General features: G+C 41.3%; 1 long non-coding RNA gene across 2 annotated transcripts in view; it reads left to right on the plus strand.

The window, feature by feature from the left end:
• Positions 1-2,852: 2,852 nt before the first annotated feature.
• LOC130599762 (uncharacterized) overlaps positions 2,853-13,106 on the plus strand; it is a 105,039-nt gene continuing 94,785 nt past the window's right edge. For both annotated transcript variants that reach the window (XR_008972305.1, XR_008972304.1), the window contains exon 1: positions 2,853-3,070. This is a non-coding gene — a long non-coding RNA (uncharacterized LOC130599762). The remainder of the gene's footprint in view (positions 3,071-13,106) is intronic.

The raw sequence follows: 13,106 nt of genomic DNA on the forward strand, positions 1-13,106 counted from the left end.
GCCACTTTTTTGATCCCCCACCCCCCATAGGTGATAAATGCAAAGAGCTAAGAAAGACTGTCTTTTGGAGGGTGACTGTGACACGTGCAAACCACCTATAACCTTGTTGAAGTCTTTAAATTCAGAGTTTTTGGTTTAGTTTGTGGAGAGTTTATGGTAAAATGGACAGAAATCCCTCCTGGGCTTCTCCTGGCCACAGACAGACCTGGAAAATCATCAACAACAATAAGCTTCTGGTGACTAATTGGGTCAGCTCAAAGGAAGAAGTTGGGACTAGCAACATCATTGATGATAAATGTTGTTCGGAAACAGAAAACAGGGAATGTAATCTCTCAGAAAGGAATTGAAATGCATGTCACAAATCTCAACAGGGCTCTGCATCCACAGACTATTTTGTTTTCTTTTTATTCATCATTCAAACAATCCATTATTATTATTATTTGTGTTGTCACAGAGTCTTGAGCCTGAGTCCAGGATCAGCACTCTAATGCAGCAGGTGCTGTAGAAACTCAGGGCAAAATAACTATCTCAAAAACCTTGAGATCTACGTACAGAAGTATGGACCTCCTTCTTCCTACAGTAAACGTAGTGGCCCCATATGCAGCTATTACCTGTTCGCTGACCTACGTTTTTGTTTGGTTTTTCTTTTTTTCAAATGCAGGGTATTAAATTGCTTTATCTAAACTAATGCAAATATCGCTTAAGATGAGTAAGCCTTTCTCACTGTTGCATGACTTTCACCTTGACATACACTTTCTAAACAGACGTTTAAAACAATCAAGTATTGCTATGAAGTGCACCAGATGTTGAAGATGGCACTACACTGAGTAGGGTACAATCTAAGGATGAGCCACAGTTTGAAACTGAAAGAACACACAAAGAACAAAGCAGCAATAAGCAAACCCAAAGCAAACACCACAGGAAGCAAGAGGTCCTAGGGAGATACTTGAAGAAGAAGATGGAGAGACTACTTGCTCACACTCTGACATCCAATGCCCTTGCACACTGTTTTGGGAATTACTAGAGAATTTCTGTCACTATCAATGTCACTGCAACAGTTTTCCCTAGGAGAAAATCTATTTTTAAAAGTGTATAGGCACTGCAGAAAAATAATATACTAAATTGTCAGTTCAAAAGAGGCACTTTACCATTCCTGTTAGTTTGAGTGTAATGGCATCAATCCGAACCCAGACGCAGACCACAGAGCGACACAGGTTAATCATAAACAGTCAACTCTTAGTCATCAGACTAAGCAGAGACAGAGCAGGACTGTCAGCAGACAGAGCAGGATTGGTCTGATGCTATTGTTGATATTTCTAAGGTCACTTGCAGTATAATTAAAACTCATTAATTAATTCTAACACTAGCAGAAGATACATGTGACTGATAGCTGAGGGAGGAGAAGACTATATTCATCACTAGTGCCAAAACCTGCAAAAGAAAAACCTGTGTTCAGCTCGTGTAAAACTGGAACTTTAAAAGCCTGCAGAAGGCAAGTCGTAAGCAGCCATCTCAGAACCTGGCAAGGACCAAATGATCCAGGGGAACTGCTCTTAATCAGACTGATGGAACTACAGTGTGGCCGTGTGATGCAGATAGTTGTTAGAGCATCTCAAGGTTTGAGACGCCTTTGCCTTTTTGAATATCTAAAGTTGTAAATTAACTTCTAGTATTTTCAACTTTTTAAAGCTTTTGTGGAATAAAAGTTTGTGATGGTATAATAGGGAGTGGTTTCACTGACCACACTTTGGTTTGCTTCAAAAACAAAGGTTCATACAAACAGAGGCCCAAGCGAACAGCAAACATCATGAGCTAAAGGAAAGGGTACTAACCAGCACCCTTAGTATCAAGGGTGATCACTTGATTACTACCAAGTAGGATTACTTAGTATCAAGGCAAAATATGCATCAGGGAAGTGAATTGCAAACAGCACATAAGTGGTCAAAGCTCTGCTTGCAAACAGATTGTCCTTTTGGTACTTGGCCTCCTTGGATGATGGGCAAGAAGCAACCATCGGAGACATGCTGAGTGCAGAGGCCCCTTATTGGCTGCTAAGAAGGACACCAAATAGATGTGCAGTTGTTGGTAGATGCTGAAGATCCTGGGGCTTAGCCCAGGGACAGCAGGTCAGGCACCCCCCAGGCATGTCCGAGCACATCACAGAGGGATCACTCACTTCAAATTCTCCTACGCAAAATGTATGACTGCTGGATGCTCTTTCACCTCTGCAGAAGTGCACACACACTTGTCCACTTCTGCACCACATTACATACAACCTGGCATCTCCTCACAGCCCAGTCATAACATTTTGGAGGGGGCACTCAGTCCCATCCATAAGTACATGCTTCTGAAGATCCAAAATCCCACAGAAGTCGGGTGCTTGAAACGGACCTTCCCCTTCTCCCCTCTCCTGTCCCTCCCCAGACGACCAGGCAGCAACCTTCCCACCCAATTTCGGATACACCGGAGGCTCCCCCGAGGATTCGCGTGGCTCCTCGTGGCCCGCGTCCTGCTCGGGAAGCCGTGAAGGTGGCACAAGCGCAGGGCGGCCCCACAAGAGCAAGGGACGCCCCTGCTCTCGCTGCGCGGCCGGGCTGGGGGCATCCATCCCTACGGTCCACAGCGCCGGAGCTGGGGGACCGCCCGCAGGCGACCGCATCCCCGCGGCGGGCACCGCCGGTGGAGCATCACCGGGGACCGCCTCGCCACATCCCGGCATCTGCCTCCTGCCGCCCCTGCCCACCCCGCTTCAGCGGCTTCCGCGACGGGCGCAAGTTGCGAGGCGGCGGAGCGGCGCGCAGCCCCCGCTCCCGCATTCCTCCTGGCAGGGGAGGTGGCGGGGCGGCGCCGGAGCGCTGGCGGCGGAGTTTGCCGGTCCGGCTGGTGCCGCCCCTCCCTGTGTTTTCTTCGTTGTTCATTTTTGGCGGGGGGAGCGGTGGCGGGGGAGGGAAGCGCTCTGCTCTCCGCAGCTTGCCGCGGTGCGGATGGACTGGTCTTCGTGAACACAGCTCCCGACGTTTCCCAAGCAAACCCAGACCCAAACAAACCACCCACTTGGATAACTAAACCGGTAAACCCAGCTAACTTTTCATTGTCTTGCTTGTGTGTGCTTCTGTATGTAGGTATTTATGGCTTATCCGGATTCATTTCATCATCCTTAGCTTTTCGGTTTTAGCTTCTCTTGTGCTGCAGGAGAACTTGAAATATTGGGGTTTGAATGGAACAGTCGGCTTTATCCTAAAGTTGAACTGAGGAATGAAAACCTTCCTAGGTCATACCAGCCTTGCAAATATGTTTACTTGTTTTACTAACCTGAATGTAGATGGGATTTCATGTGTCAGCATCCCCTTGAGTTTGCTTTTCCTTACTTTAATTTTTACCGATGCTCTCTAATATGGCATAGATTTGTGCATGCTATCCTGTATGCTGACTGATGTTGAATGCTGGCACTTGGCTTTGAATCTCTTCAGTTAAAAAATTGAGCTTTTGAAGTTAAAAAGTGAACTGTCTTCTCTTTTCACCCTCATTCATCTTGTGGATCCTGCCAAGACAAGGTCACCCAAACCAAATCAAGTGCTATTTCTCAGTCCCAGGGCATCCCTGCCCATGGCAGGGAGTTGGAACTAGATGATCTTAAGGTCCTTTCCAACCCAAACCATTCTGTGATTCTATGATGGAAACATGCCATGGTTCGTGCAGTTTGCACAATTTGCATAGCTTTTAAATCCAGTAGGCTTTTATTTGAGAGGTTATTGATTTTATAGAGTCACTGTATTAGTTGAATGCTTTATGACACTGGGCAACCCCAGACTTTCTGCGCATTATGAAAACCAACTTTAGGAGTTTGTATGCCTTTGTTTTGTTAGATATTATAATTTCATAGACATTTATGCTCTGTCCTAAGAGGTATTCTTCTTCTTGGAGCATTAACCCAGCAGCCATTCACCTGAGGAAAACAAAAATGAGGTCAGTTAAAAAAAAAAAATCAGTGTATACATGGAGAAAAGACTGCCTTGTTCTCATGAAATAAGAGAAAATGGGAGTATAGCTGGTAAAAATGACTGACCTGAACTTTGCTGTAAAATATGAGCTAAATTTCCAAGTTTAACTTGGGGAAAACTTAGCTTAGTGTAGATTCTGTTCTCTTCATTGGTTTTATTTCTCTCCTTTCTGAGAAGTTAGTTGTGTATTGATCTGCCTACCTGCACGTGTACGTGCACACACACCTGCCCAGGCATACACCAACCAGATAGTGCCCAAGCACAGGACTTATGATTCTAGTTTTGAGCTACAGAGGACTACAGACAATAGTGAAGGAAGGAAAAAGGAGAAGAGAATTACAACATTTACTTTTGGGCACATATACTGGGGATCTTAGCCTGGAGACTGGTTTCAGTAGTCAAAGAAAAGAGACAGGACCTGAAATGCCTTTGAAAGCACATAGCGTATGCTTCTGCTGTAAACTGCTGCTTGCTGTGATTACATCTCTATTTGAATTCATCTTCCAAAAAACTTATGTTCATCCACCATTTCTTTTGTTAGTGTGGAAAATGGGATAGAATATGCATTCACTGATTATTTAGAGTCTGCTAAATATTAAGATCTTTTGACCGAAGAGACATATTTTGCTTAGGGGCTAAAAATAGTCTTTGTTCACTAACATAGAAACTACTGTGTGCCGCTGTCACTGCACACTAACTTTCTGCAGTGTTGCGTTAAAATGGGAATATGGGAGTAGGGAGCATCGTTTCTGCACGCAGGACATGAATGGTTAAATGACTGGTCAGCAGTGCTGCTCAAAGCTTTAGTCACTCCAGGTAATATTACTGTCTGAACAGTGCAAAAGGTACAGCACTGATCTTTGCATCAGGTTGTTTTAAGGTACCTCTTCACAATTACTATTCATAGCCATGATAGTGCCTTCTTTCTTCAGTGCAATTTCTGCCAAGACCAGATTTCTGCCAAGCCTGTCAGAAATATCTGAAAGTTTCTTCATTTTGATTGTGGAGACTGAAGTGCCTGGATTGTCAGAGGAAAAAAAGGTGATCAGCTCCGAGCCACTGTGAAATGTCACTAAAATAACTAAAATAGACTATTAGGGAAGTCAGAAAGTCTTCTTAAGAAGAGATTAATCAAGCCTCTGTCATTTGTTTGTGGGTTTGGGTTTTGTTTGTTTATTAATATCGCTTTTTCCTCGGAAGTTTTAGGCTCCGCAGCTCTCACTGCCTTCAGTGAAACCTGCAAATAAGCAAGTTTCCTTGCTGAATTTCCCTTCTTTCCCTCCTCATCTCCTATAAGCTCCAAAGTAACTGGGGGGGGGGGGGAAGTCTTTCATCCAGACAGCAATGGAAGCTTACAGAATATAGTCAGGCAGGAGGCACTCACCACTTGTGGAATCTGATTTCTCAGTATTAAGATTCCTCTTGAGCTGGGGTTACAGACAGAAAAGGCTCTGCTGCACATGACATCCCTCAGGTGCTCATGGAATCCTGTGCCAATTCCACATCTGAGGATCACATACCACTGTTACAGTGTGTACAAGGGAACAGGTGATGCAAATTCAGATATTTTTAATAGCTTACTGATGCACAGCTGTAAGTTACAACTGAAGTTCTTGATCTGGAAGAGTAACACCCTTTTGCCTTGATTTCCTTTCAGTTACTGATTGGAAAAGCCTTATATACTGCAGGTGTTATGAGCCCTTCACCCTGAAACAGGGCAGGAAAATTGAAAAATGAAAGAGAAATTGACTTTAAGACAGTTTTAGTACTTGAAATCATGTTTTCTACCCTTGTCTTTTAAATGACTAATCTCCACCTGTGGGTGTCCCTTTGACCTGTGAGACAATTTATACTATAAGACCCTTAGTGATTAATGCTAGGCACATAATATTTTCAAACATTTTCAGTATTAGATTGTATCTCTTGGCTTTGGATGCCTTTTTATTTATTTATTTACTTATTTAATGTTACATTCTTGCCTGCAAGGGCTTCTCTCTAATTTATGATCACAAACAAAGGTTACACACTCTAATTCAACTGTTACAGCATTTTTATACAAATGCTCATTTACTTCGTCAAAACATTTAGAAAGAAGGATTAGTGAATGTGATCCATCATTCCGCAACTATTGCGTGAAGTGGTTCTATCCAAAATGTTTTCACTGGTCATATTTTTTGTAAACTAGTTAAATATGTCAGACATAACGTTGCCCTCTACTACTACATTATGTTTCCAAATGCAATAAAGTTGAAGAATTTTCAATGCAAGATAAAAACAACATATTTTTTCCAGTTGACATTTAATGTCCATGGTGGGAAAGCTGCACAAGCCTCCTGGCAGAGAAGCAAGTCCTTCAGTGTAAACGCTTCACATTTTCTTTTAAGCCAGAGCATATTTCAGAAAATGTTGGGAATGTGCATTATATATATTGAATTTCAAGTGTTATTTTCATGATAGTTCATCTTATAAATTAGCAATGGAGTAAGAGAAGGGAATTGGTGGTCATTTTCCTTCACGCACTCTTCATGTCCTCAGCTCTCCTGCAGAGTTCCTGGAAGAAGAAAAGCACATGAAAGTACAGTAAACTATGCAGATCTAGGCATCCTAAGAACTGACTAAACACTTTTGAGTTTCCCTTGCCTACAGCTGGATTGTATCACATCACAATTTCGGAGGCTTACTTGGAAGAGTTGTGAAACTGGGTTTGACTCTTCCAGCTATGCATCTCTGTGTATGCATTTGCAGGTTTTCTGCAGGAGAGAGGCAGAGAGTCTATGACTAAAGGCAGGACAGCTAGTTCTAAATAGCAAACATGGCTTGCTTTGCCATGAATTGCCAGCAGCTCAGCACCACAAAAAGCCCAATTTAAGGACTCACACATCACTGGCTTAATGGAAAAATGAGAGGATTTCTGTAAGGCACTAGTTGTGATACTGTATTTTGAAAAACTACATCAGTATACAAGCAAGTAACCTTGTTGCATATGTTTAAGCTCTGTTTCATCTTGTCAGATTGCAAGCTGAGTTTTGAAAGTCTTGTTCTGAGTGGCAAGCAGCCCCAGATGGAAAACAGAGCTTATCAAAGTAAGAAAATGGCCACCTAAATTAATTTCTTAAAATTATTTTCTGCTAGAAAAATCTCGTGCCTAAACTATTGCATTTTGTAGGAAAACATTACTCCACCATGTTAAATGAGTGTTAGTTTTTCAGGCTTTGACTGAACTGGGATTTTGTTGATGGTGGAAAATAGAAAGGTTTGATGGCAGAAACATCCAGAAACTAATCAGCAAGTCAGCTGGCCCATGTGCAAGCACAGCAGTTATGCCTTATGTGCTAAACATTTAAAAGTCATTCTCTGCCACAGGGAATATTATTTAAAGGATAGCTTATTAGCAGGACTGTCACTATGAGGTGCAAGGAGAAGGCTAAGGGGATCTAGCTACCTACTTGTGTATATAAATGTGTGTGTGCTTATAGGTGTATGTACACAAATACTGATTTCATGGCAGCCAAATATAAAACCCACATGAGTGAATAAAAAGTTGCCCTGAATCATGAAGAAACATTGGGAATGTGACCCGCTGGAGAAAGAGGAAAGGACAGAACGAATACTGAGAGTCACAGAAAGGTCTGATCCATTATGTAAATTTTGGACAGAGTAGGTGAGGAGAAGGACTGGAACTTACCTAACCAAGACAAAATCCTGCATGTGCAGTAATGAGAGGTGATTAGAATTTGATGGATCTTTTATGATAACGCAAAACCAGGAATTGCTCCAAGGGGTACTTTGTACCTACTGAAGTGTGGTTGCATTTGGCAGCTGCTCCTGATTTGAGAACTTCTGAACTCTGCTGCTATAAGTCACAATGACAAATATGACAATTTTAGAAACTTCTGACCTTCAAAATAGAGTTTATGAGTATTTAATCACTGTACCTGTAACTGTGTAGTCATGTGTGCAATAACAATTATGGGCAAAGAGACAACAGTCAGATTCTTCTTCCTCCTTTTTTCACAGTCGTGGGAATAAGAATTTGTTGTAATCAAGTTTCATTCCTTTTCCCCATAGTGACACTTACTTCCTAGAGCTGTCTGCAGTTGGTTCATACAGCAGCTGAATGAGGAGAGCAGAACAGTTGGCTTGGACCTTTTCATGGACTGGAATGCCAAATGTTCTCTGCTTCTTGCTTCCTACCTCTGACTGAGACATAGTGCTCAGTGAATCACACTTAAGGTCAGCAGCATAGAATGACTGCAGCATCACATTGCATCTTCTCCCTCTTTGTCCCAGTCTCCTCATCTTGCTTACCTCACAGAAGCTAGGTTTCAGACAGACCACATTCTCCTCACCCTCAGATGTCTTGAGTTTCCAGGTCTTTTGACTTCCTGGATTGCTACTGATTGCACTCCTGTGAAAGCACTGACACTGCCCTGACTGGAAAACTTTCTGTGTGGGCAGGAATAACCATAGTGGCTGTGGTTTTTCCCCTGAGTCCAGAAGTCAGGATGCATAATGGCTGCTGCAATATATGAAAAACAAGCATTTTCCAGTTATAAGTGCAGATCATTTCTTTGTATCATAACCACATTCATTAGTCTCTAGATGCATAGATTTGGGTTTTAATTAGATCTTTTGCTGAAAAGTGATCCTTCCTCTGGGAGGAAAGGAACACATTCCTGGCTACCTAGCATGGACACTGTTGATTTGATAGCATTAAATCTATTCGGTCCATTTGTACTAGGCATAAGACTATCTATGAAGCTCAATATGGAAAAAAAGTAGCTATCAGTACTCGTTCTCTTAACCTTAGATTGTAAAAGATTGGCGTGGTTTGGACGAAACACTGTATTGGGCAGTAATGGATCCCATGGAGTGCAATTTCCCTCACTCACTGTGATGACGATGGTTCGTTGGGTCACTGATGAGTAGCAGGTGCTCTGAAACCAGAAGAGATACAATTGAAACAGGAGGTCTGTTATCGAAAGGATTGATCTTTGGGAGACGTTTCAGGCCATGGTTTATTGGTGTGTCAGCCACTAGAAGGTGCAGGCAAATTTGGACTACATCTGTATTGTTTACAGATGCAGCTCAGTCAGTTATTGTAGTATTTTCCTCCAACTGGTGTTATAATAAATCCTATTAACTACAGGACAAGCTCTTGACATTGTCACTGACACAAAGCAATAAATGTAGCTTGGCTGAAAATACTAGTAGGAGTATTTTCCAGATACCACTTTCTGGAAAAATTTGCTCAGAGAATAGGTCTTAATTACTCATTATAAAACTAATGTCAAGCTATAAGGCTTGCACCACTTGTGACTGTCCAGGAGACTCTCCTGGGTATCATGTAATGTTTTAATTAATAGTTTAATAATAATTAGTGTTTAATTATTCGTTAATGGTTTAGCTTAGAGAATAACGTAGTCAAGTGCAGGTGATAAAAGGTTGAGGAGGAATGCAAATGGGTTGAATAATTGAGTTAGAATTTAAAGTTGTTTTAAGAAAAGTAACTGAATAGAACAAGTCTCAAGGATACTCTTGGGCAAGAGCATCCAAGACTGAAAATATAACAGTGGAAATGACTGACCAGGCAGAGAGGTACATCTCAATAAATATCAGCGATATCAGAGCTGATTCATGTTCAGATGATGTAACCCACTGATACATGGCCATCCACATCCTGAACACGGGCACGTGGGGAACAGAGAGAGCAGGGCTGCTCTGCAAGGGGTGACGTGCTGGGAGCCAAGGTGACCCCAGCACAGGCACTGCCTCACCAGAGGGACACAGCCAAGTGCAAGCAGGTAGAGCCAAGTGCTGGTAATAGGATCCATCGACAGCCCCAGCACAGTGAGGGGACGAACCAGGATGAGAGGCCACCTGAGGGAGCAGCCAGAAGCAAAATAATACATTGACATCATTTAATGACATAAAAAAAATCCCAAATGTACAAGACAAAACAAGCAACTAATGTAATCATCTCCTCAAGAAAACAGGGAAGTCAGACTCTAGAAGTCTACTAGCAGTTTGTTCTCTGTAAAAGATTCATTTAAGGCTGTTAATTTCTTCCTAGGGAAATGACTTTCATTGTGTCCTCTCTAATGCTTGTATCTACGTAAACAATCTTATACATTGGGCTTGCATATAACAGCATCATTCCCTTCTTTTCTGCACAAAGAATTTTTACATCAGGGTTATAAATTAAGTTCATTCTTACTCTGCCTTTTACTGAAAGCTTTTAATTTTTTTCTTCTGTGCTTTCAGGTAATTTCTTATTATGAAATTACCTAAAAACTGACAGTTGCCACTTGCAGAAAGGGTCCCTGCTGATTTGGAAAAGATGAAATGTGTTTTTTTTCATCTAGACTAAAAGCCTTAGGTGGCTGTAGGGTTTGTTTTGGTCTGGGTTTATTTTGTTTGATTAATCTTTTAAGATGTTTATAGCTAGAATAATTGACTATTTTCTATTAATAATGAGGATCTATGGGTATGTTACTTCCCTGATTTGCTGTTAAGTCCCTGTCTTCTGATCATCCAAATTGTGTCCCTGTTAGTTTGTTTGGATCCTGTTGTGGACCAAACCAACAAGTTATTTCCAAGATAAAAGCCAGTTGTGAATTTAGAGATGATTTTCTGAGGAGAACATTTCACATAAACATGACAGCTGAGACCATGCCCAGATTGGGATCTTCCTGTCGTACATAGTAATTCCAGCACACTTCTAGCAGACCTTCTGCCCCTAAGGGCTCACAAGCCCTTATACCATGTCGAAGGACATGCAACCAGTCTCCCCATTAGTATTATGCTATCAAACTACCCTTTCACTGGGTCAGCCCTCACATCAATTCAGCTGTGTTGAACCATAAAACCTCTAAAATCTAGTAAAAATATCTTTCAGCCACTGGGACCTGTGTTAGATGCTATGCAGCATGGGCACAGCCGTTTACACTGCTCTTAGAAGAGTTAACATGAGCAAGTATGGGCACCAGTCACACTTAGGCTAGGGAGCAGGGATCTCAGCAATACAGATATCTTTTCCATTTGTTTTAGATCTGTTTGGTTCAGGCTTAAGTTTTTTGTTTCCATTTCAGATTTTGAGAATAGCTGAGTGATACCAAGACTTCTTCTTGGGGAAAGCAGATAAGGCCTTCTTCAGTATAGAGCAAGCCAGTTATCACCAAACAGATGCCAAAATGAAACAGCAAGATGAACAGCCTAGGATGCCTCCGTTAGTGTTTGGCACAAAAGCGGTGCTTTGAACTATCTGTAAAGACAAATTTGACCTAGAAAAGACCTATGTTTAGATTGAGCTAGTAAGGAAAGAAAAGAGGGCTTAAGTGTGGAGCCTGCTCATGAGTGTCAGTACTGGCAGCAAGTATCTGGAAGTGGTGGGCTATGCAGACACCCAGATAGCAGCAAAGAATGGCAACTTTCCAAATGCTGTCAATTTGCTAGAAAATTACTTGGTTTTTGGTGAAGTAGTTGCATGGTCTCTAGTAAACAACATCCAATTGTGTATATACGATATTGTGACAAGATTTGATATTCACACTGGAATTCTCAATCCACTGTAGCCACCTAAAAGCTGTGTGTCATCTGCACTTAGATATGTGATTTTTGATCAGTGACAACAGCTCTGTATATCTTGCTTTTAAGATGACCTATTAAGCTGTCATCTGTAGCTGCTTGACCTATAACAGATAACACCATCAGGAGAAACAAGCACTAAAATGGAAAATAGCTTTACTTGCTTTCGTTAACATTCATCTGACACTCCAAAAGGCTGCAGCTGGGCCAACACTACATATGGAGTGGAGGTTCACCATGGTGGTATGCCTGAATTACTTCTTCCTAGTGCATTTCTGTTTCTTCTGTCAACTCTCAGGTAACAAGTCAAGTCTGCTGCTTATTAGACCCATCCTTGATCTTGTACTGAAATTATTTATTGGCTCTCCTGATAGTTTGTTAGACTAATGGCACTCATTTATTGATATATATAGCTACACGTGAGAAATAAGTAGACCACATTTAGTCATTTCAGTCATTTCAAACTACCGAATCTCTCCAATAGAACAAAGAAAAGGGGCGCATAGATGGAATGAAACTTCTCCTCTTTTTTAGTATGAGGAAGCTATATTTCAAAAAGGTAACAGAAAAGTGTGAAAAATATTAATTATTTAATTAGATTAGATTTATGGTGAGGTTCTTTGAGGGTTTTTAAGCATTATCCTTCATAAGCAGCTGCTGTCTCAATGGTGCACATCACTGGGTACAGGAGAGATTTTGGTCTAAAGCATTATGTTTAATTTCAGAAAAGCTGTCATTAATTTCTAACTTCAAAATTCTGTCAAGCATGTCAATCATTAATGACAACCAACGAAAATTCTGAATGTAGCAATAATTTAGTCTTTAAAAAGAAAAAAGAATAAATGCATCTTGCACATTTTTAATACAGCATTCTGCCATGCACAGTACTTCTGAATATTTAAACACAATTTCCTCCACAGTATTTTGGGTACTGGTGGGAAAAAAAGAAGGCATAAGGAAAAGGCTAGGTTGTGAAACCAAAGAGGAGGGGAGGAGAGAAGAGTGGGAGCAGCTGTCACTCACAACAACAGCCCTCAAACCACGGCAACTAGGTAAGAGAATTTTGTTTAGATGCAAAATCTGAAATGCATGTTGACACTTAAAAACAGACAATAAAGAACATCTATTGGGGGACACTAAACCAGAGAGTAGAACTACATAGTTTTAACAACACATTTTTCCTTCAGCATCAAAATGTTTCTTGTCTTGTGAAGAGTGAACATTTAAGAACTGTAACTGATGGAGCTGGGGAAATAACATTTGTGGTGAACTACATATTCACCAAAATGATGCCATTTAAAGTGGTAAAATTATTTGTGAATTCATCCAAATAATTTTGCCAGAACCAACTTTGTCAAAACATTATTGAGCACCGAGACCTTCATTATTTAACAGTTTTGGTACAGTAGTAAATGAAGATAGTTGAAACTGGACAGCAGTACTTCTGTTCCCCTAATAGTTCAGTAATTAGAAAGCACATTCCAGACACAGCTTATTACTCTTCAGGAGCTGCGTGTC

Source organism: Pezoporus wallicus, unplaced genomic scaffold (assembly GCF_028554395.1).
Source record: "Pezoporus wallicus isolate ANWC-B61680 ecotype Strahan unplaced genomic scaffold, APGP_CSIRO_Pwel_v1 contig_229, whole genome shotgun sequence".
NCBI lineage: Eukaryota > Metazoa > Chordata > Aves > Psittaciformes > Psittacidae > Pezoporus > Pezoporus wallicus.